The sequence below is a fragment of the Physeter macrocephalus genome, chromosome 7, assembly GCF_002837175.3.
Source record: "Physeter macrocephalus isolate SW-GA chromosome 7, ASM283717v5, whole genome shotgun sequence".
Taxonomy (NCBI): Eukaryota; Metazoa; Chordata; class Mammalia; order Artiodactyla; family Physeteridae; genus Physeter; species Physeter macrocephalus.
Genome location: NC_041220.1, coordinates 53,402,100 through 53,427,601, shown reverse-complemented (window position 1 = coordinate 53,427,601; position 25,502 = coordinate 53,402,100). Strand labels below are relative to the sequence as shown.

Sequence of the window (25,502 nt, the reverse complement as noted above, 5' to 3'; positions counted from 1 at the left end):
ACCTAGTGGACAATGAGTTCCATTATGGAAAGATCCATAAAACAAAATGATTGGTGAAAAGCAACTATTTCAGAACTCCACAGCAGGATATTAAAGGCATACAGGAAATCTGTTAAGCCAACAATTGTTATCTTTAAAAAATAAACCATCTGGCCCTTCCACAAACAGAAAATTGCAGATTTTTTTAAACTGGAGAGTCTTTAAAGATCACGTAACATAACCCCTTAAATTTTACATAAGATAACTGAAGCCCAGGGAGAATAAGTGAGAGAGTTGGATCCCAAATCAAATTAATAAATATTTATTGAACACCTACTATGGATAAAACACTACTCCAAGGGTTACAGAAAATAAGTAGAACAGTGAACCGCTTCTTCAAAGTTTCCATTCTCTATTTCCCAGGTAAATTACCTGCATGTAGCTCTCTGATGTTAGCAATATCCTTTTCCATATTCTGGCTTAGGGTTGGAACACTTAGCCCCCAGGCCAAATCTGGTTCATCACCCGATTTGTAAATAAAGCTGTACTGAAACACAGCCACACACATGCATTCACATTTCATCTAGGCTCCTTTTGCTCTACAAAGTCAGAGCTGAGCAGTTGTGACAGAGACTTATGGCCTACAAATCCTAAAATATTTACTATCTGGCCCTAAAATATTTACTATCTGGCCTTTTTTCTGGCCCTTTCCAGAAAAAGCTTGTATTCTAGATCATCTTCTGCTTGATTTGAAGGATTTTTTTTTTCTTTTTTCATTTTCAAACTAACGGGAGGCTGCCTTTGCCCCAGGAACCACTGCCCACTGAGCGATGAGCTAGATGGTTTTGAAGGAAGAAGTCAGTGGGCTAAATATGGCAACTGACAGCAGCTCTTCAGAACAAGTGAAAACTTGCTCTCGCACACAAAGGACAAGAACCAGAGGACAGAAGACGCTAACCTTCAACAAACATTTAGTAGCTGCTTCCTAAGTGCCTCCCATGGGGCTGAGCTCTGGGGCTACCCACATAAATAAGACCAACTCAGTTCTCAAAGAACTCACTATCTGGAAAAAGAAACAATACTTTTATATTAAATGGAATAATAGAAGCTAGTGGACAATGACAAGAGGATAATTAACTGAGGCTGGGGGCGAGGGAAACTAGTCAACCCCAAGGACAGTCACACAGAGACTTCTATTCCCCCTGCAGAGTTCCAGTTTCAAGAAATAACCAGGATTGGAAGCTTATAACTATGTATGGTTGCCTGAACCCAAAGGCCACTACTTAAAGGTGGGTGGAGTTAACCCTCGGGCTGTATGTTGCTTCCTGAATTCCTGTTATAGCACACTTTATTTTTGTTTAACCTTCCTAGTATATTCTTTTAGTTACATTTTAAATTTACATTCAGCTTTAGTCATCTTAACCTATTTTACTGTGCATTTTAATTTGTTTTTTTTTTGCGGTACGTGGGCCTCTCACTGCTGTGGCCTCTCCAGTTGCGGAGCACAGGCTCCGGACGCGCAGGCTCAGCGGCCATGGCTCACGGGCCCAGCGGCTCCACGGCATGTGGGATCTTCCCGGACCGGGGCACGAACCCGCGTCCCCTGCATCGGCAGGCGGACTCCCAACCACTGCGCCACCAGGGAAGCCCTATTTCAGTATTTTTGCCTAGTATTTATTTATATTTTTCTTATACCCTTTTGTTTCAACTATTTTATCTTATCCATAGTATCTCCTTCCTTTCGCTTCTCTAAGTGAGAATAAACAGGGGTGATGATCAAAATAGTCAGCCACCAGGAAGGTACGGTAACTGAACAATTTAACGAGCCCAGCCTCAGAGTGGAGGTGGGTCCTGGAGTCCCTGGTATGCCTAGGTCTCACCCTTTAGTTGATGAAACCCAGGGTGATCAGAGGGTCCTGGGGTAGGGCAGGAGGGCTGAAGCAGCAGGAGCACTTGGGGAAGGGACCTAGAAGTAGCTAAGTATCAACTGGTACCAGAAATTGTTAATATTTTAACAACCAGTATCACCATACTAGATAAACATCAATTCTGTGATTAGGAAATGGGAGAGTAAGTGGGATAGAGAGGAGACTATTCCAGGCCTCTTAAAATGGAGACAGATGCATTTTTATTTCGATTAAGTTTCTTAAAAGTCCTTTCTAAAAGCCAAAGAAGTAAAGACCCTGACCCTAACTCTAGTCACACTTAACTGCCCCAATTTTTAAAAAATATACATCCATGTAACTTGAGGAGACAGTCCAAAATGACCCTTCTTAGGAAGCGTTAGGCTGGGACTTCCTAGTAGCGTAGTGGTTAAGAATCCGCCTGCCAACTCAAGGGACATGGGTTCGAGCCCTGATCCAGGAAGATCCCACATGCTGCGGAGCAACTAAGCCTGTGCACCGCAACTACGGAGCCTGCGCTCTGGAGCCTGCGAGCCACAACTACTGAAACCCGTGCACCGCAACTACTGAAGCCCACGTGCCTAGAGCCTGTGCCCTGCAGCAAGAGAAATCACTGCAATGAGAAGCCCGCGCACCACAACGAAGAGTAGCCCCTGCTCGCCGCAACTAGAGAAAGCCCGCGTGCAGCAACGAAGACCCAAGGCAACCAAAAATAAAATAAATAAAAATAAATAAATTTTTTTTAAAAACAACTCTTTTGTTGATAAGAAAGTAAGACAGATAAATTGAGAATTGGCCCACTGCTCCCGCGCACTGCAAGGAAGAGTAGCCCCCGCTCGCCGCAACTAGAGAAAGCCTGTGCGCAGCAACTAAGACCCAACGCAGACAAAAATAAATGAAATTTTTTTTTAAAAAGTGTTAGGCTAACTTTAAAAACAGCCAAGAGAACCTACTGAAGTAATACTGTTACACTAACTTCTAAAAACCTTTGTATCCGAATCACAAGATCTTTTGGCAGTAGCTATTTGGAAGAGCACACATTATAGACAAAGAAGGAAAGCACAGGAGAAGGTGTTGCAACTCAAGTTCCCACGAACTGTCATGTAGCTATAAATCACATGCTAAAATGGTTCGGAATTATGCACAATGAAAGACCTAGATCCAAATTCCTAGAATGTTTTCTACGATGGAATGCTCCAAAGATAAATCCTAGTTAAATTTGATTCATCTATCTCCAAGTCAAAAATTCAGAAGTTTTTTTAAACAGTAATAGCCACTATGTATTGAATCATGTATCAATTTTGTTACCATTTTCGGTAATCTTGAAAACAATGCTACAAAGAAAATATCATTCAAAGTGATAGGTGAGGTCAATTGGCCTAGAGAGATTAAGTAGCCTGTTAAAGACACATAGCCAGTCACCAGTGGAGCTCAACTCAGTCTGGATCAAAGCCCCACTCCATGCCATTCTCAATACTTACTTCATTGCCTCTCTCCCTTCATGCCTGTAGGTCTTTTCCAATGTCTCTCCTCTATCACAAGAATTCTCACAGACTCAAAAAAGGCATGAATGTAACCACCCATAAGGCTTCTCCTGCAATTGCCAATGAAAACTACCTGAAAAGTACTCCAAAGGCCCTCTTAAGTAAGGGATCCTACTTGATTTCAGGACACTATGAAAGCCAAACACTTCCAAAACCCATTTACATAAACAAGAAGAATTTGTGAACTCCTTCACACACTTACACAGTGAGAACAGGTATCATTTGGGTCAAGCCAGAAATTCCATAGCAGACTGATTATAATTTGGAGCCCAAGTTCTTCCATGACACTGTCCTGCCCGAGAATCTTTTAATGACATTTGAATTCCAAAGGATTCTCTATCTCCTTTGGTCTGTTATCACTTACAAGCATTTGAAGTGGCAAAAGAAAACCTCAGAATCCAGTCTTTGATGAACACTTAAAACATTCTTTACTCACCTCATTCCCTTCTAAAAAGAAACTGGCCTGCCATGCTATTCCTCTACCCAACATAGGGTGCATCAAACAAAAGCGAGCTATTCAGGAGATACAAAATCTAACCACTGAGAGCAACGGTTCAACAAAAATAAAACTAAAAAGATCACTTATTAAGGAAACACAGTTAGTAACAGTTAGCATCCCCCATTCTTCACTAGTCAAATATAAATAGCAGCCTTTAAAACTCAACCAGAAGACATTTGGAATTTTATATAACAAGTGCTACGTTTTGGTCTGTTCCGGCTAGTAAGCCGTGATGAACACCTCAAGAGAGGTATACCAGTATACTATTTAAATGTTTATAATCCATGGAGTCACTAACACTTTATAATGAAATGAAAATGTTATCTTTTTTTTTTTTTTTTTTTTTGTGGTATGCGGGCCTCCCTCTGTTGTGGCCTCTCCCGTTGCGGAGCACAGGCTCCGGACGCGCAGGCTCAGCGGCCATGGCTCATGGGCCCAGCCGCTCCGCGGCATGTGGGATCCTCCCAGACCGGGGCGCGAAGCCGGTTCCCCTGCATCGGCAGGCGGACGCGCAACCACTGCGCCACCAGGGAAGCCCCTGAAAATGTTATCTTAATGTGAGTCTCAACTGTTTTTGTAAAAGTCATGTGAAACAGCTATTTACTTAATCAGCTTACATAACCAGAGTGTCACAGAAATAATTATCAACTGATAATTGATAATTATCAATTATCAACTGTTTAAAGCATAACACAGGATCTGAAAGAGATGCAGACATATTGGAATGAAAGTGTTTTCCTATTGAAATATAGCTCTTAATTAAAATGAAAGCACCAAAAAAAAAAAAAGTATGTGTTCTTTGGTGGAACAATTAAAGTTGATAGATACACTAGTCTTTTAAAAAATATTTCATATATAAAGATTCAAAAACATCAAACACTGCAGTGAGGTGGAGCAGAAGGATAAAATGCCTGACTTTAAAACAATGGCATGGGCTTCCCTGGTGGAGCAGTGGTTATGAATCCACCTGCCAATGCAGGAGACACTGGTTTGAGCCCTGGTCTGGGAAGATCCCACATGCCACAGAGCAACTAAGCCCGCGTGCCACAACCACTGAGCCTGCGCTCTAGAGCCTGTGAGCCACAACTACTGAGCCTACACGCCACAGCTACTGAAGCCTGCGTGCCTAGAGCCGGTGCTCTGCAACAAGAGAAGCCACCGTAATGAGAAGCCTGCGCACCACAACGAAAAGTAGCCCCCGCTCGCCACAACTAGAGAAAGCCCGCGCGCAGCAAAGAAGACCCAACACAGCCAATAAATAAATGAATAAATAAATAAATTCATTTAAAAAACCAATACACTTTCTGTGGGGATGACAAATATCAGTATTAGGAAATCCAATTATCCAAAAAAAATAAATAAAAACAGGCATGACTATACCACTGAGTAGCCAAAAAACCTCAAATAATTTGGTTAAGCCTCTCTGAACTTTTAAAACTTTGTATAACAACCTATCTCACAGGGTCTTCATGACGACTTAGATAACATCTGCTCATTCAACCAATATTTATTGAGCAACTATTATGTTCCAAACCCTGGAACACATCAGTAGACAAAGCAAAGTCCATGTTCAACTTATATTCTGAGAGGGGAAAAGGGACAGGTATGCACTAAATGGGTAGACAAATGAGACCATTTAAGTTATTTGTAAATCAAAACAAGAAAACAATGCCCAGAATATATAAGGTGCTCAAATAAGGTTGACATATATTTAGTTCTGTTCAATGTCTCATTATCTCTGTTCTTGGTGAATTATAAAAATCAATTATAATATATTTACGCTCACTTATTCTTGACTCCAAACAGAATGAACAACAACAAAATTAAGGTTGATTCCATCAGAATAAAAATAACCCAGTCCTGGAGATACAAGGACTTTGCAGCTGTCACAACAGAAGCCTGTGGAAACACACTGCCTGATTCTTAGGATCTGACGCATAACTATGCCTAACATTCATTCTCCTTCAATGGTGAGACAGCCCTGAAGTATATTCTGAATCAGTGAAGGGCATTTTCTCCCCACCAACTCTTACGCCTTAAGATAAATATTAGCAGAACTGGCACAAATAATATCTATCAGTGAAATCAGTCTTTGATCACATAACTAGGACTCTACACAAAAAATATTGGATTTTTAAGCATCTTATGAATAAGATTACATCACATGAACACATGAACATTTTGATTTTTTTTTATTAAGTAAGGACAGCAAATAAATGATTTACTTCTTTAACAAAATTGCTACATTATACAACTATATAGAGTCCCTTTATTATAAATAACTGGTAACTAATCATTTAATCAAAAAGCTCCATTAAAGTAGGAATCAGGGGGGTGTGGGGGGGAATCAATAGGTCTACTAAAGGTTTTAACTTAAATATAAAATTCATGTTTATTCCCTAGACTTATGATGTAGTGCCAAGTCCCTGTCTCTTAAGGTGAATTTGCTGATTATTCTGTTGTCTTTCTCGCCTAAAATACAGCCCATGTACATCACCTATGATACCTAGTTTCAATTACTTCAAAGTGGAGTGGGAAGTTGAAGGTATGTGAGGGCAAAATCCTTCCAATCTTGTATACTTCTCTGGCCTACATGTAATTTAAAAGCAAACTTTTCGAGGAATTCACTTTTATAGAGTATGACCAAGGTATTCAACTTTTTTACACCGAAACAACTTTCTTTTCAGCCTCATACTTTACTGAATTATGTGATACCTAATTAAAATGCATGATCACAATTACAAGTATAACTGGCATAAACAAGTTTGGTTTAAAACGCAACCAACTCTTGGTAAGCCCACACCTGAATCTGTTAGGAGAAGCAGTGGCAGGGGATTTGAACAGTTTGCAGTGTACTACAGGCATCTGTTAACATATTTTACAGAGAAATAGAGGATTTCTGGTAAATCCAGTGTGTTGTTTGCGAACTTCTATCAAACTTCTAAAACATTAGGTTACTTAATATTTAGAGAAAGTTAAAAAATGAAAAACTTTATCAAAAGTGAAGAAAAATGTTCTTCAAAATATCAACCCCTGCAAATACCTCAAAATTCTATGCATATTTTTGTTAAAGAAACCATAAGCATCTATAAATATTTCTGGAGTTAAAAGTAGCAAGGTAAATTTCTATATACTGCAAACTTATCCTCTCACGAAAGTACAATTATCAATCCATATTACAATTTTGTCTAAAATTCCTTAGAAATAATGTTTTGTAATTTTGAATTAACAATTAGAGAAGTTGGAAACAACTGATCCAAATACAAAGCTATGAGATTACATACCACTTTTTCTCTAAAAGAATACTTCCTTCTTTGCACTACTGATATGAAATCTCTTCATACTCTTGATCTCTCCTTTCATTAAATGAGCAAACTGTAACGCCCTTTAGAAGAACTGTACCCAGTTCTTTGCATGACTTCTGGATAAACTACTGCATTATCTCTATCCCAGAACCACCAGCAAACAGGAGGTAAAATTCATTCATGCTGAGTTGCAAGTAATCAGTGTGTAGACTGGTGTGAATCATGTGGGTGTTATTCTTACATACAATATAAATTTAGTATCAAATTTTGAGATTCAAGAAAAGGACTTTATCAGTAAATTGAAATTTCAGAAACCAAATCTTTTTACAGATATTGCCAAAGAAGTCCCTTAATTTTAATAGTCATTCCCTAAAATTGAATTTTATTTTTGAAGAGAAAAATGGGGCAAGAGTTATTCCACAAAGGACCCGTGGCCTCTGAAATTTCAAACAGATTCTTCAGTTGTTTCAGTTCCATGATTTTGCTTTATTTTGACTGATTGGTAAAAAGATATATAGCATAGAAAAAAGCCCTTAATCGTTAAATTGAGTGCTATTTGCAAATTAATGTAAATTACAAAATCTCATTATTATACTTTATAACATATATGCCATGTTCAAAAATGTGTAAGACAGGGCTTCCCTGGTGGCGCAGTGGTTGCGCGTCCGCCTGCCGATGCAGGGGAACCGGGTTCGCGCCCCGGTCTGGGAGGATTCCACATGCCGCGGAGCGGCTGGGCCCGTGGGCCATGGCCGCTGAGCCTGCGCGTCCGGAGCCTGTGCTCCGCAACGGGAGAGGCCACAGCGGAGGGAGGCCCGCGTACCACAAAAAAAAAAAAAAAAAAAAAAAATGTGTAAGACAGTCTTAAAAAAAAAAAAAAAAAGGAGCCATATTAAACTAATGGGCATAGGACATTACATTTAAACGCCAGGTCCCTTATATATGCTGTGGTACAGTGAAGAAAGCAACTAAATGATTCAAGACTGAAAGCTAAAGAGTCAATTTTTAATAACACAAATAACTGCACATATTAATACGTTCATATTCTTCACTTATGCATATCTATACTGTTGAACACAAAACTAAGTACTGAATGATTTACAGATTTTAATTGAAATTAAGAGGCACTAACCCATCAGTAGTCTCACCTCCACTTTATCCACCCAAATGAGTGAAGAGTATAAAAAAAAAAAGACTTCTAATACCAGTATATTCTAGATATGAATATTTCTTTTTAAAACTTAAAAGAAGTTCCTTCTCCTTTCTTTTACATAATATTTTTAAAACAGAAATTTTAGTTTCTCCTAAGTATGACCCTATTTTTTAAACTGACAAGAAACAGTGTTAAGGAGAGGACAAAGAAATAGAGATACTGCCCTGGGGAGCTTAAATTGAGAAAATTCTGAAAAGTAACTTGGCATTGTCTATCAAAATTTTAAATGTACACAGAAATTTATACTAAGAAGCAATCATTCAAAGGCATAAAGTAATACAATAAATGGATAATAAAGTAATAAAACAAATGGATATTTATTACATAATTACTTTTAATAATTAAAAATTAAAGTCACTCAGTGTTCATCAATAAGGACTGATTGAATAAATTATGTCATACAATGGCATGCATTTTAAAGAGAAAGAAAGATGGTTATGATGTATTAAATGAAAAAGTATCAGAACAGTTTAGATAGTAAATCTCATTTTTAAATTCTATAAGTAAAAATGTATATGTGCATATTAAATATGCATAAAAAACAGCTGTAAGAATATATATCAAACTTGCAGAGGATTTACAGAAAATTTCTTCTTTCTACTAAATATTACATTAATTTATATGAGCAGTTATATATTCCCTATAATACAAATTCATAATCATACAGAACATTTTAACATTTTTAAGTGTTTTAGTCAAAATTTTAAAGCAGGCATTTTTTTCATCATCTTCCTAAAGGATTTTCCTTTTTTTTTCCCAACATTTTCTAGTTACCATACGCAAACCTGATTTTTCTCCTGACACGAGTATCATCCTCTCAAACTTTAAAAAGCATTATATTCAACTTCGCAGAATTATATGAAATAAAGGTAGTGAAACAAAATAATCATTATTATATCGAAGAATTTTTTTAATATTTCATACCAAATATTCTTTATCTTTAGAAGTAAAGAATGGGACTTTTTTTTAAAGTGATTTCTGTAGTGATAGATAAAACTCAGTATCTTGTTTTTCACGTATATACCCTACCGATTGTAAAATAACACTTTTTCCAATAAGTATAATCCTTCATCATAAAAATATTTTCCAAGATCACTAAACTGTTAACTTTATTAATGGCTTAATCTTGATCTATAGCAATCAATATTTCTCCATCTAAACTCAAAGCAAAATTTTGATACTAAAAAAATTCAGGCCAACTATATATTTACTCTATTTTTAAATTCTTTTTAGTATTTAAACTTGATTTTCAAAATAAAGATTTATGCTCACTAGAATTCATACTTGTAAAAATAATTTTACTTTTCTAAAATAGTTTTTATTAAAGGATTGAAAATACATTTTTACTTTACCTAGTTGCTGATGTTGGTGTTTGTCATAATTACTGTGACCACTCTCCTCATCTACAGTCTTCTCTGATGAAAGCAAACTAAGAGGTTTCAACTTCAGCAATCTTGGAGGACTTTCCTGAAAACTCTCTCTAGTGTCCAAAACCACATCTCCCGAACGAATGGGAGGAACAACTCTCTTCAAAAAGTCCATTTTAAGGTTCTTCTACATTACTGGGCCCACGAGCACACAGAAAGGTGCTTGTACCAACTTCCTTGATGAGAAGGTAAGGTCCACTCTTTGTGTCAAAGAGCAAAGAAATGTCATGTGAACTTAGGTGGGTCGACTGCCAGCTGTTTTGAAGCTGATTTTTAGGACATTTGCTGTTCATACTGATAAGAAGTCAAACAGCTACCGACTGTGAAACTGCACTTCATATATACATGTACATGTACAATGGGTGTTAACAGCAATACCGGGACTATAAAATGTTTAGCATCCATCTAGTTTAACATTTAGACTTCGAAAACCTACACTGTGATAATGTTAGGACAAATTTACTTTGGTCTGAGGTGTGTCTTACTTTTAAATACACTGAACAACTTAAATGTGAAACACTAACTTGTATTCAAAAGATAATTCTTATCATTCTAAAAATTCACTAATAGACCGCAGGAACGTCAAGTTTTACAGGAGGTGAAAAGGAGTAATTTAAAACTATACTGTATTATGAACATCCCAATGTACTTTTAAACACACACACAAAAACCTCTTCGTTATAATCAATCATAAGTATCAACAGTAGCAAAGGAAACCTTGGCATGAATTACTAAAAAAAAATTGTTAATTTAAAATGTATGAATCTAAGAAAATAAAGTTGAACAGTTTAAAGTATAAATATTTAATAAATAAACCCAGTAATCAACCTTACACAATTTATTTCCAAATAACTGAGCATTCTACTAAATATTTTAAAATAGCAAAAGTAGCTGATCCTACTGCCTTACTACAATCCAGAAGCATGACAAAATGTGCCAGTAAAAGGTGCCTACATAAGACTTTGTGAACTTAAATTAATGTCTTTTCTCCCTTCCTTTGCCTGCCCTCTGGTGGGGTTACGAAGTGACAAGAAAGAAATGGAAAAAAAATAAAATAAATGGGAACAGATAAGACGTAAACATCCCTAAACTAATCAAATTGATAACTTTGAAGGATACACATTTTAATAATAAAAAAAAAATCTGATTCACTCAGTGAAACACAAACACAATCTCATTCTTCCAACACTCAATATGAAGAAAATGGTCTACATATATTAAAAGATGAAGCATAAAATTGTCTACATAGATATCAGGGAAAATTGTTATAACATAAAAACAAGGAAATTTCTGGTCTGAATTGTCGAGTTTTTAATCCTTATTCTTCTGCCACATTAATAATGAAGTCAATTATTCTCTATTTCATTCATTTAAAAGATGTTAAGTAAAAGTCCTCTACACATAAAGCATTAATATAGTATTAAGGTTCAGAGAAAATTTAGAGGATTTATTAATGCAAATCCTGTCTCATGGAATCCTACAGTAAAAAGGGGGAAAAAAAAACAACAAGAAGTCAAGTAAAGGACTCAAATTTCTTGCCCTAAAGCAGGACTGTACCAACTAGAAAAAAACACTGACTATAAAAAAGTCCTTCTCAAAAAAATAAAATAAAATAAAAAGTCCTTCTCAGAAGTAGATTCTCTCTTAACCCTGGAGCATAAGAGGATTAAAAATTCATATCTGATCAGCCTATTCCCTACACACAGAAAAAACAAACTGGTTAGAACCATAATCCATATCCCTTAATAGCCTAGGAGTTATCACTGTATCTTACAGGGTTTTTGTTTTTTCCATCTTACCTCATTCATTTTTTTTTTTTTAATTTATTTGGCTGCATCGGGTCTTAGTTGCAGCACATGGGATCTTTGTTGCAGCATGCAGGATCTTTTGTTATGGTGCGCAGGCTCTTCTTTGTGGCACAGGGGCTTCTCTCTAGTTGTGGCGTGAGGGCCCAGTAGTTGCGGCGCACAGGCTTAGTTGCCCCACAGCATGTGGGATCTGAGTTCCCCAAATCAGGGGTCGAACCCGCATCCCCTGCACTGGAAGGCGGATTCTTAACCACTGGACCACCAGGGAAGTCCCTTGTTCATTCATTTTTTTTTAACTGAAGGATACCTGACTTACAATATTATACTAGTTTCAGGTTTCCAACATAGGGATTTGATATTTTTATAATTATGAAAAGATCACCATAAGTCTAGTTACCACCTGTCACCATACAAAGTCGTTACAATATTACTGACTATATTCCCTATGCTGTACGTTACATCTCCATGACTTATTTATTTTATAACTGGAAATGTGTACCTCTTAATCTCCTTCACCTATCTCACCCATATCGCCAACACCCTCCCCTCTGGCAAGCCCGTTTGTTCTCTGTATCTGTGAGTCTGTTTCTGTTTTACATGTGTTCCTTTGTTTTGTTTTTGAGATTCCACATATAAATGAAATCACACGGTATTTGTCGTTCTCTGCCTGGCTTACTTCACTTAGCATAATACCCTCTAGATCCATTGTTGTTTTTTTGTTTGTTTCCTCTTTACTGATACAGTCTCATATTCTTTAAAACAGGTGTCCCCAACCCCCGGGCTGCACAGCAGGAAGTGAGCAGCGGGCGAGCGAGTAAAGCTTCATCTGCTGCTCCCCATCATTCCCCATCACTCGCATTACCGCCTGAACCATCCCCGCCCCCCATCTGTGGAAAAACTGTCTTCCACGAAACCGGTCCCTGGTGCCAAAAAGGTTGGGGACTGCTGCTTTAAAACTTATATGTGTGGTTTTCCTCAGGTCCCATTGTAGGTCTTCCTTATCTGTGGAGCCCAGGAACACAGTGGTATGCAACACATGCTGATTATGGAGGACAAGTTACCTTCATGTTTGTTCATGGTGTACAAGACAACCACGTGTGTCACTGTTAACCTCCCTGTTCTAAACCACACTTTCAACTGGAAAAAGGAAGGGCAAGGATTAGGTGTTATAGGAGGAACCACAAGATTTCTCTCAGATTTCCTTCATTCAACAAATATTTGCTGAACAGCTTCTTTAATGGCCTGTGCCCAATGCAAAGGCATTAAGGATATGTCTCCATCCCCAAGAAGCTTAACTCTCACAACAACAAGACTCCCTGTCTCAGTCGGCTAAGGCTTTGTTGAGCCTACATTACACTTCAATTTCCTCTGCCCAATAACCTCCTCTCTTTATAGGTTGTTGATCCCTAATAAGCATCCCGGAAGCCAAACTCCCTCCCTTCCAGCATCAGTTTTTGGAGGACCCACCCTGAGACATACAGCAAGAGGGAAAAGCATGGCACTCCAGTATCTGTTACTAGCTGAATCTATGACAGGGAAATACCGTAAAGCCTAGTTTGCATGTTGATATTTCTAAGATCTTTGGTTGACTATCACAACCTTGAACTCTTCGTATAAGAGTTACAGGACTGAGAAATTATAATAAAGGCTAGTCACTCAAAGACTGCATTTAAAAATCTTTTTAGACCTCATGGTCACTATTTAGCCTTTAGAATATTTATTATAATCTTACCGTAGAATTCAAGACAGTAATTTCTTGGTGGTGAGTTGGATCATCTAATCCTGGCTGTGGGACTCTTGAGCAGTTCTGAGAATTAAGCATTTAGGTGTTAATCACCCAAGAGGCAAATAAACGCCTTCAGCTCTGAAGAAAAACAAAACATGAGATTGACACATTAGATATGTTTATAAAAAGTACATCTGTGTGTGACTCATATCTACCCTTACTTCTGAATATATTATATTGCAGTGTCACCTGGTGCTAGTTATCTTCTTTCAATTAATGTTGCATTACACTTTTTTCTAAGTTTTTATTATGAAAAATTTCAAACTAATGCAAAATTATTAAGACTAGTATAATGAACCCACCGTTGTTAACTCACAGCAAGTCATGTTGCATTTGTATTTTCACACCCCCGCCCAACCCCTATCCCACCACTCTGGATCATTCTGAAGCAAATTCCAGGCATTATACCACTTCATCTGTAGATAATTCTGTATGTATCTCTCTAAGACAAAGATTTGCTTTTTAAACATAAGGCAGTATCATTATCATATCTACAATAAATTCAAAGTAATTTCTTTACAACATCAACTACCAATCAGTGCTCAAATTTCCCCAACTTTCTCATAAGTGTTTTTTTAAACAGTCTGTTCTAATCCAGATCTAAACAAAATCCATACAGGCAATTGTTACTGTCTCTCCTAAATCCCTTTTAATCTACAGTTTTTTTCCTTTCTTCTCTTTGCAGTGACAAGCCATGATGCTTTTACTAGGCTACGATTGAATGAATACATTGATACCTTAACTGTTCAATAATACATTAAATCCATCTTCATTTTATTCACTAAATTAATCAGATTTGCAAAATAGTTCATATACCCACTAGGCCTAATATTTATCCCATCTACAGACAGTGTTTAGGATGTATATTTTTCAAAGTCCTATTATAATAACTCTGAGCGGGTCATGGATTGTGAACTACTATACCTTATATGTAATAATTTGATGGCTACTAAGAATGAAACCAATGACCATAGGGAGTTACCCTTTTACCACATATAAGGCCTCACATGTAATTATGCACATTCCCTGTTTTTATTACCATGAAAGGTCTGTGCATTTTTCAACAGTTAAATAGGACACATTTTTAATCTGTCATTGAAACTCTAATCAACCTCATTTTGAATCACATCTGGTTTTCTACTATTTTTTCTGTTTAATGAATTTAATCCCCAATCCAACAGAAAGAACTACTTGCTGAAACATTAATTTTGTACTTAAAACTTCTTAATCTGAAATTCCTTTAGCCAACTTAGAAAAAAATATAATGATATTTCATTTATTCCGAGGTATAATCAACTAAATCATGACTAAAACCAAATCTCTGAAGCACCAAAACTGGTAAATATGAACAAAATAGTAATTTAGATGCACTTGTTCATAATCAGTTATCATTCAGACTTAACGGAATTTTGGACTGCCCCACCAAATACTTCTGAATCGATTAACAAGAAGATATCTACAATTCTGCCATAACTTTTTATCCTTTATTTTATATAAGGTTAGTGGAATTATTTCTCCCTCAAAGCAAATAAAGTTTATGTGACAAATAGCATACCATTTCTTGTACAGAGTGAGCAGAGCACAGTCATGTGCTGGTCTGTATTTAATGAAATTTAAACTATTTTTCACTTTGTCTTCTAGGACAAATCACGAAACCAAATACTCCTGGGAGGACACAGCAGTTTTAGGAGTACTGCAAAGCATCTAGGATTGATTTGTACTCTCTACCACGTCTACGTCTTTCGTTTTGCTTCATTTTTGAATATCCTTCTGCTCAGACACAGCAAGGGCTAATGCCATGCTTTTGATATGTGTTTTCTCCTCTTATAATCACACTGGTCAAAGCACTGTCATTTTAAGACTTCCCAATGTTTGCCTAGAATTTTCAATACCTCTCTAGTAGAGATACAGCCTTCCTATTTTCCACTTTCACTTTTGATAAAATAAACAAACTTTTGTCTTTAGTTACCCTGGAAAATATTTGGTTTATACTTCCCTGGCTTTCTTTATAGGTTATAATCATTTTTAGCAGGGGTGGGTTTTTGTTTTCGTTTTGTTTGGGTGTGGTTTGGGTTGTTGGTTTGGGGGGTTTCTTTTTTTCTTCTTTTCAGATCAATTGCACTTTCACCTTGTCTCCATATATATCATCTAACAGGGAACTCATTTTTATTTTTCATTTCACTTGATTAATTTAGAGAATATTTTATCTACAAGAAAAGTAATTTTTATACTACTGCTTTTGAGATGGTCAAGGTCAGAGAGGTTAGGTAACTGTGGTCACGGTATACACATGACCAAGCCTGTTGTTTCTTATTTTAAAAGAAAAAAGTCATATAAACAAGAGTGACTTGAGGAGGTCAGTTGGTGTTTGACAACAGTGAAGACTGTAAATAGTCAAACAGCACAAGCTTTAAAGGACCAAGGCTTTAAACCTTCAGCAAGACTAATGATCTAGAAGCTTCCACGTGTAATAAATAAAGAGAACAGTGGCCCAGCTCTGGGGCTTGGGAGGATTCCCAGATCAAATGAGGTCCTTCAGGGACAACCCTGCTTCGCTTCAGTCTAGAAAGTAAAAGAGAAAGTTGAATGGGTGCTCAGATAACACATTAACCTCATTTCCTTTCTGAAAAGAATTATGAGAATAATAAAGAACAGAAATGCCACAAATCTAATGTATCCTAATTGTAGTAAGACATGTGACATAAAAGTCTCTGATATACATTGATACAGAAAATAATAATCTCAAGCAAACAGAGTAGAAATTAAGAATAAATGAATCTCAGTGATGTATAAAAACTCTCAATACTTACAGACTTGGAATACTTCATAATTTGAAAAGGAAAACAGGAAGTTATGGTGCCTAGCACAAGGTAGATTTGAGCTCAACATAATAAAAAGAATAAATTATTATATAATTCATTTTAAAAAGCTGCTTCATAAAGAAATAGAGTTCCTACCCACTGAGTTTTTAGGCAGAGATTGTTAGAAATGCTACAGAAAGGGTTACACCACTGGGTCAAAAGATTAAGCTAAATTACTTCACAGATTCCAACTTGAAACTCTAAATTTCACTTCAAAACGTATTTTGTACTTATACTTGAATAATGGAATGTGTGGTGACCTAAAGATTCAATCATATTTCAACTAAAGAAAGAAACCACATTGCAAGATATGAAATCTATAAGGGAAAATTCCTGTCCTTCTATTGAAATTATTCTGGGAATATTGGAAGGCCTCTTAAAATGATGCAATGATTTTTGAATAAATTAGAATAACCATAGCTCCTATTTGTAATGGCAAAATAAGTGTGGAAAATGTAAAATGCAATGACTTTTTAAATCTGCTGAAGATTATGGAAAATGTGAAAAATCTATTCACAAAGACTCAATTGCAGGCAGCAAATAATTACTCAAATTACCTTTTCTGGCTGGCTGGCAAAAGTCATTAAGATAAAGAATTTACAGTCATCCCTTTAATTAAGAAAGAAAATTAATGATTTATAAATTAACACTGGTTCCATCACACTTCAATTTTTAGAAATTCACCTTTTCTCTTATTTTAGAAATGTTATAATTTTTACAATTTTTAAAACAAACCTGCATTTTAATCTTTTGTCATTCTTTTAACCTTCTACCAAATTTCAATTTTAAGAAGTATGGAAACTTATGATGCTGACTAATGCAATCACAGATTACACTATATCACCTGCTATAAATGCCGTATAATGGCACTGAGCTAGAATAATTGGGCTTCACTGCAAAAATCTAAATCTCTTGCTGATAAAGCAATGTTCTCTGCAGGTAAGTTTTTCAACATTTTGTTGATTTTACATTTTTAGCCACAACAGCAGTTACTGCCATACCACTTGGTTTAATGAAAACAATTAGGAAAATTTTCCATTCTCAAATTTAAGGGGAAGTTTTTCTATAACCATTTCATTCACTGAATCAGATGAAAACAGCGCCAAAGTACATTTTATAATAGACTGATGAATGAATATGTATTGTTTAGAACAATTTTCCTGTGACATTTCTACAGCATTACATTTCTATAGTATTTCTAACCCATTCTATAGCATTTCTGTTGGCACAGAAAAAACAGGAATTCGACCACAAAATTATCAGACAAATGCCCTACCTAATCATCTAGACTTAAACAAAAAGAAAATTTTCGGACAAATATAGAAACAACCAAGTAAGACATCAACCTCACTAAACCTGGAATTTTCTTCCATCCCTAATTTCTAAAACTCCATTGCTGTAACTATGCCACACATAAATTTACAAAAATCATACCTTTAACAAATATTTATAGAGCAGAACCATGTGCCAAGAACCAGGGACAGAGGAGTGAACAGAACAGACAAAAGTCCCTAGCCTCACGGAGCTTACCTTCTAGTAGGAGCTTGAATTTTGAATTTGAATTTTTTTGAAGCCATTCTTTTGAGAATCTGAAAAAAGTTCTGGAGGCCTCTCCTTCCAAAATGCACATATACCTAATTTTGCAGGGTTATGTACCTTTATAATCCAATCATTAATTATGGATTAAAAACCCCTGATAAAAATCCTCCTTATGCTTATTTTCTATGTCTACCATTTATAGTTGATAGTTTCATAATTTTACTATTCATAGTATAAAGAAGTAGTACAGTCATCCCTCAGTATCCAGAGGGTATTGGTTCCAGGACTCTTGGCGGAAACCAGAATCATCAGATGCTCAAGTCCCTTATATAAAAGAGTGTAGTATTTGCATATAACCCACTCAAATCCTCCCATATGCTTTAAATCCTCTCTAGATTACTTATAATACCTAATACAATGTAAATGCTACGTAAATAGTTGTAAATACAATGTTAATGCTGTGGGAAGCAGCAAATTCAAGTTTTGTTTTTTGGAACTTTCTGGAATTTTTTTTTTTTCTAAATATTTTTGATCCAAGGTTAGTTGAATCTGTGGATGTGGAAGACCAGATACAGAGGACCGACTGTACTTTTCTTTCTCCATTAAAATACTTAAGGCATTCAAATTTCAATAAAATGTTTTCTATTTACTCCATTTGTCCCTCTCACAAATTTATAGACTGTCAGAGTACCCTTTATCAATCTTGGTTTTTCCAGAAAAAAAATTGATCCTAACCTCTTCGGTAGCTTCATAGGTAAATTTTCTGACTTCATTAATTATTCTCTGGACCTTCTTAAGTTAAAATCCCCCACCCTCTGCTCAAATCTTCAACTAAAGTCTCTGTAGAAGTCACCACAGTCCCTGGAAAAAGATATATGCTCAAGAGAAACCACAATAAAACCTTATTTAACCCTAACAGAAACCATCAATTACCCCCAAATTTTTGTTCTTGCTTTTCACAAAAAGAGAGTGACCCCCTAGAAAAAAGCTTTCTTATTTAAAAATACAACATCTAAAACACTTTTAGGGTTATTACTGTCTCTAATCAATGTCTTATGCCTTTTATACCTATAAGTTTTTAAATTATACATTGGAAATTTCTCTACCTAATTATGATCCTGAGGTCCTAAAAGATCAAACATTAAAGAAAATTCATGAAAATTTGATGTGTATTTTAGATGTTATATAAAACAATTTACAGTAAAAAGGTTACAAGGCTAATCCAAATTTTAAGTTAATCAGAAAAATGAATAAGTAGCTGTGAAAGGTCACAGAGCAAGTAAATGGCCACAATTTAATCTCCAAAGTTTGTCTTTTCTCTTTTTCTCTGTGTTTAGTCTCCAGCAAGCTTAGAGAAGCCTCACTTTCGTAAGAGCAACTATGAAAGCACAAATTCCCACTGATGTTTACATGACCTATTTCTCTCAAATTTATAGCGCCAAAACAATTTCTCTAAGTTTAAGGAAGAATGATCATTTGTTACCTGCAGTCTCATAACTTGTATCAAAAGCCTTTAAAAATGTTTATGCTCTTTGACCCAATAATTCCACTTCTAAATGCTTTTTCTAGGAAGATAATCAGAAATGCACACAGAGATTTATTCACAAAGATACCATTGTACCGTTATTCCTATGAGCAAAATACTGGAGGGGAGGGGCAGAACAAAAACAAAGGACCAGTTGAAAACAAATCATGGTATATTCACTAGATGAAATGTTATCCATCAATTAAAAATCATATTTTGGGGGCTTCCCTGGTGGCGCAGTGGTTGAGAATTTGCCTGCCAATGCAGGGCACACGGGTTTGAGCCCTGGTCTGGGAAGATCCCACATGCCGGAGCAACTAGGCCCGTGAGCCACAACTACTGAGCCTGAGCGTCTGGAGCCTGTGCTCCGCAACAAGAGAGGCCGTGACAGTGAGAGGCCCGTGCACCGCGATGAAGAGCGGCCCCCGCTTGCCGCAACTAGAGAAAGCCCTCGCACAGAAACGAAGACCCAACACAGCCAAAAATAAATAAATAAATAAATAAATAAATTTTTTTAAAAAGAAACACCTTTAAAAAAAAATCATATTTTTTAACTGATATGCCATAATATTCACCATATATCTTTAAGTAATACGTAGAAAAACAAAACAGTATTTATAGTATCTTCATAATTACTGGAGATAAAACCACATTTAGAAGCAAACAATAAACCCAGAAGGATAGACTCTAATTGTCAAGGTATTCAATCTCTCTACGCCCATTTCCTCATCTGCAAAATAAGGATTATAAAACCTCTCAGGGCTATTATGAGAATTCACTTTTAGATGAAAAGTGCTTAAATAGTGTTTGACACATGGTAAGTACTCAAATGTTTATTATTATTTATTAACTCATATAACATACGCTGGTAGACAAAATCTGCAACATTTCTTAAAAAAAAAAAGAAATGAAGAAATTAAAAATTACTCATAATTCTAACACCAAGAGATAGCCACTATTAGTTCATGTAAATATCTGGGTTAATTTCTTTCAGGTCTTTTAATATGCATTCAACATTTTATACAATTGGTATCATGTTTTACCATTTCTATTGGTTACAAAATATTGTAAAATTTTATAAATATACTATGTGCATTGCAACCTTCCACTGGTGTTGAACATTAGGTTCAATTCTTCACTCTATAAATAATATTGCAGTGACTATCTTGATGGGCAGTCTTTGTACACATCTTTGATTTTTCCCTCAAGAAAGAGTCTAGAAACAGAATTTCTATCTCAAATGGTATGAAATACACTTGGCCTTACTCCCTAGTGACCTGTATAGAATGTAGACACATACCAAGTATTCAGAACTGCCAATTTCTCCACTTTCTCCACGGACGCTTAAAAGCTATTAATTGGCTTTTTCATTGTAACTTTTCTATTGTGTTTTGATAAAACTGCTTATCAGGTATTTCTCTTTTTCCATTTATTCTATTTAAAGGAGCTCACTTTTCCTTTCTATCACTCTAACACCCCAAACACAATTTGAGTGTTCACAACTTCAGTACATTCCTCAAAAAGATTAAGATTCTACTTTGTATGTCTAGAAATAGAAGTCCTTGTCTTTCAGAAATACATCCTGAAATATTTACAGATGATGTGTTATGACAGAGGAACTGCATCAAAATAAGTGGGAATTGGGGAATGGGAAGAGGTAGAGTTAACAAAGAGTTGATCAAGGTTGAAGCTGAGGAACAGGCACATGAACATTCATTCCACTATCCTGTTTAAATATTTATCATTAAATATTTAAATATTAAATTTAAATGTTAAATGTAATATTTCTCTAAAGATATAGTATAAATATCTATAAGCATGATTATATTTCTATATAAATATTTAAATATTAAACATCTTTAGTCAGGGGAAATTGTTTTAAAATAAATCTTTAAGAGATAAAATTATTAAAATCTACAGAACAATTATGGTTAAACTTCTATCATAATAATTCAATGATTATAAAAAAAATAATAAGACCAAAAATATTTAAGCCAAATTCAAAAGTGAAGTAAACAACTACAGTATTTAGAATCTCTCAATTACACTTGCCAGTAATTCCCACAGATAAAAACATACTACAATGCCTTTTTCCAAACCATGGCTTCAGCATACCATGCTGATTCTCCAAAACAATATTAGTATTTATACTGTGCATTACAAGAATACAATTATGCCTCTGTATGTGCCCACATGAACATTTGATAAGTAGTTTTATTATGTACTAGTATTAAATAATCCAAATTCTCTTGGTGCTTAAATCACATCTTGGTACCAAGTTAGCCACATCATAAACAATTCTTACAGATTAACAGATCCACCAAAGTGTTTATTTGTACCCAGAGGCATGCAAGCAAGACCAGTGTAATGAAAACACCACCTTGCTGCACATCTTTATGTACTGGGGGAAAATATCACCTCTGTATATTTCTAACTGGTTAGAAAACACTTTACCTTGGAGTCAGGTCATGATGACAAGAGAGCATAGCAAAAAGAATAAGTAATGTATTTGGGCTGTTCCCCAGGTTTAAAAAATAGACTAGGGACATGTTTTCTAAACTCTTTTCACTGCAGTAAAGAAAAAAAAATGCATTTTACATAAATGAACATGTAATACGTTTTATATAACAACCCAATATATATACACCCACATGATACATTTGAAATAATATATAATACACTGTGATAGTCTCCCACCTATTTTTAATAAGTGTTTTAGATAAAATGATTTCTTGACTTCACAGTTTTAAATACCTGAACTAAGAAATTGGCCTGAAAAAAAAAAAAAAAAGGCCTGTATCTCCTCCTGTTCACCAAATAAAGAAGATGAATTCCTGTCAACCCTTCACAGAAAAATGACATTAGTACTTATCTGGGAGAATAAGGAGTGGGGGACAGGAGACACTGAAGTGGGCAGGAATCAAAGGACTGCTGCTTAAACACATACACACACACACCAAGAGAGGAGAATCTCTTAAATCTCTTCCTGTTCTAAAATTCTGTGGTTCTAAGAGTTAGCTCTGAGATTATGAGCCCCTAAAGGGCAAGAAATTCACTTTACATCTCCCACAGTGCCTAGCAAGGTAACTTTCATAAAAATAATAATTCAACTAATAATATACAAAATAAGCATAAATGTAAAGGTTTCTGTCATTTAAATGTATGTTTTCCACACTCTAGTAAATGTAAAATCAATGCTATTGTATATTATTTGCAAACTCATAAGCATAAAAGTGTTAAAATATATATGTATTGTGCAGGTATATATGTGTGTATATATATTAATATACGTGTCACAAAACAAATACTATTCGTGTTACTTTGCCCATAAAAGGTATAAAAACAATTCACTGTAAAATTACTCTAAAACTCAGAATCAAATTAAACTGCTAACTTTTAGTTTCAATAATACCTTTTTTTCCCTACATCCTTAATGATATTATTCGTGAGCAAAGAAATGAGCTATGGGCCCAGTATAAAAGCAAAATAACAGCAGAGGACTGGACAATGTATAACTTTTATAACTCAACCATGATTTTTTGTATTCTAAAGTCTACCAGTTCTTGGTTCAAACAGTGTCCTCTGCTTTTGTCTTAGAAGGATAGTTTTCTCCCCTTCCCCCTAAAAAAAAAAAGTCAATGACATTGAAGATTTTTCCTATATACATTAACTTTCAATAAACTACGATAGCTTAATTCAAGTGGGGGGAAGATGAAAAAGGAGTCTATGTATAAGACTTCCAATTTTAAAGCCCAATAAAACCTTTTATAAATAAGGACAATACGGTCAATCCTTATACCTTTTATAATGTTATAAAATGCCATACGATGCAATAAAGGATACCTTTCTCACGACAACCTGAAAATTGTAACACAACTGTCACTTTCTTTCTGTAAGCTTTACCCAAATTTCCCATTTCTCTGAGGTTTTGAATTAAATTATTTGGAAAAAAAATCTAAATTTTTTTACCAAAATTAACATAACTTCTGATTTTTAAGAGGAAAATGTTTACAAATATGTTTCTGTTACTTAAAAGAATAATGTATTTTAACAGGCCAATTCCAAATTTCCAGTTCTAGTTACCATGTCTCGGTTTTTCTTGGATTTCTGAATTTTGATTACTACTAACTAAAATTAAACATACCTTTAAAAAGCTACATGGAAAAGGACTTGAATTGTTCCTTGAAAGAAATAAAGGAAATCGAGAATTTGCATTGGCAGAAGAGAAAGAAATAAGAATGGAAATACAGGATACACCGTAGAATTAGCCCCTCTAGAGGTTTTTCATTAAAGAATTAGAGAGGATGTGGAACAATGTAATTGGACCAGTTAATGTTGAGGAGTCTCCACAAGCCACAGGGAGACGTGCACTTAACACAGACTGAAGATCCACCCTGAGCTCCCAGAATCTGCACTAAGTGACACTAACACAGACACGACCACCACCAACCAGGAGCTTACAGACAAGCTGGAAGAGAGACACATGGGACAACCCTTTTTAGATGCTTTGAGAGAAGTTACCTAAATATGTTCAAGCTACAACTGGGTACAAGGGAGACAGTCATCAATTTACGTGGAGGGTGGGACAGGAAAGACATCGCCAATGAAGCAGTGCTCATAGCCTCCGTTGCCAGGAAGTAACTGGAGCTACAATCTACAATGACATGAATGGCTTTTTGCCTCTCTTTGAGGAGCTGGCTAGCTGTTGATAGAAGAGCCATTTAAGGGACATATTAAGGCTTAATAAACATGACTATTTCACCACAGACCTCCAAGCCATGACTTCCCGTTGTGACAGGCTCCAAAGTTGGGTGCTATCACACACCCTCTGAATTGCCCAGCCGTGCCCAGCTTTATCACCCGAAAAGTTATCCTGGGATTGCTTCCTCCCTGTGTTTATGAAAGAAAGTACTGTGTCGGATGAGGTTTACACCGATTGACAATTCGTCTCATTCTAGATATTTATAAAGGATAATAAGCAATTTATTCGGATCAACATCCTCTGTACAGAAAATAACACATTTCAAAGTTAGTAACAAAACAACATTCCAAATCAGTTTGGTCACTATGGATGACCATATAGAACATGCCACAAAGCTTAATCTTTCACATTCCAGTAAATCCAGTAACTCTAAAAGGACTTGCACACAAAAGTCAAAAAGCTCCACCCCACCAATAGGCTTTATTCTTCACAGTGGTTAAGTCAGTCTAAACAAATTACAAATATGGGAGGGTAGAATTCAGAATTGGTTCACTGCACCCTAAGAAATGGTGCCCTAGAAATCCAAATTAATTAAGTGACCAATAATAATAAAAATAACCACCACTAATTACTGAGGGCCTACTCTGTGTGAAAAACTAGGTTAGGTGCTTTACATACGTTACTTCATTTTAACCCAAACAAACCCATAATTTCTGTAAATGTTCAACTTTGCAGCGGTGGAAACTGACAAGACTAGTAAATAAACTGAGAAATACTGCACATCCGGATTCTTTTATATTTTAAAAGAATAAGTTGTTATACGGAGTTATATGAGATAAAGTTCTCAAATTAAAATGTAATTATGATTTCAATGTTTTTATATTGATTCTGAACCTCAGAACAAAAGCAAGAGAACTTTCAAAGAAGGATAATTAAGCATAATTAACATATAATTTATCTTAAATATTTCATGAAGAAAGAATAAATTTGCCTTATCAAAAGTAAAAAATAGGAGGAAAGGGAGAAATCATATTATGGCTAACAAATCATAGAGATGCTTATTTAAAACTAAATTCAATCCTCTTCTGCTAATGTCTCACTACTAATTTAAAAGTCCAGGAACAATTTTATAAAGGAAAGTGACATTTCTCTGTCTCAGCCAGAATTCTTAAAATAATCTTTAATCTAAAATATATGTTTCTGGGCTGTCCTGGTGGTCCAGTGGTTAAGACTCCACACTTCTACTGCAGTGTGTGCGGGTTCAATCCCTGGTCGGGGAACTAAGACGGCCAAAAAATTTAAAAATAAAAATAAAAATAAATAAATAAAATATGTGTCCCTAAGATGGATGCTCACAGGTACAAAATTCTGTGTCAGCAATTTCTACATTACAGGGAAAACCTGACCAAG

General features: G+C 35.6%; 1 protein-coding gene across 1 annotated transcript in view; it reads right to left on the bottom strand.

Moving 5' to 3' along the window:
- FRYL (FRY like transcription coactivator) overlaps positions 1–25,502 on the bottom strand; it is a 248,563-nt gene that overhangs the window by 171,844 nt on the left and 51,217 nt on the right. The window contains exon 3 of the mRNA XM_007114521.4: positions 13,412–13,543. The gene's annotated coding sequence lies outside the window, so the exon portion shown is untranslated. The remainder of the gene's footprint in view (positions 1–13,411; positions 13,544–25,502) is intronic.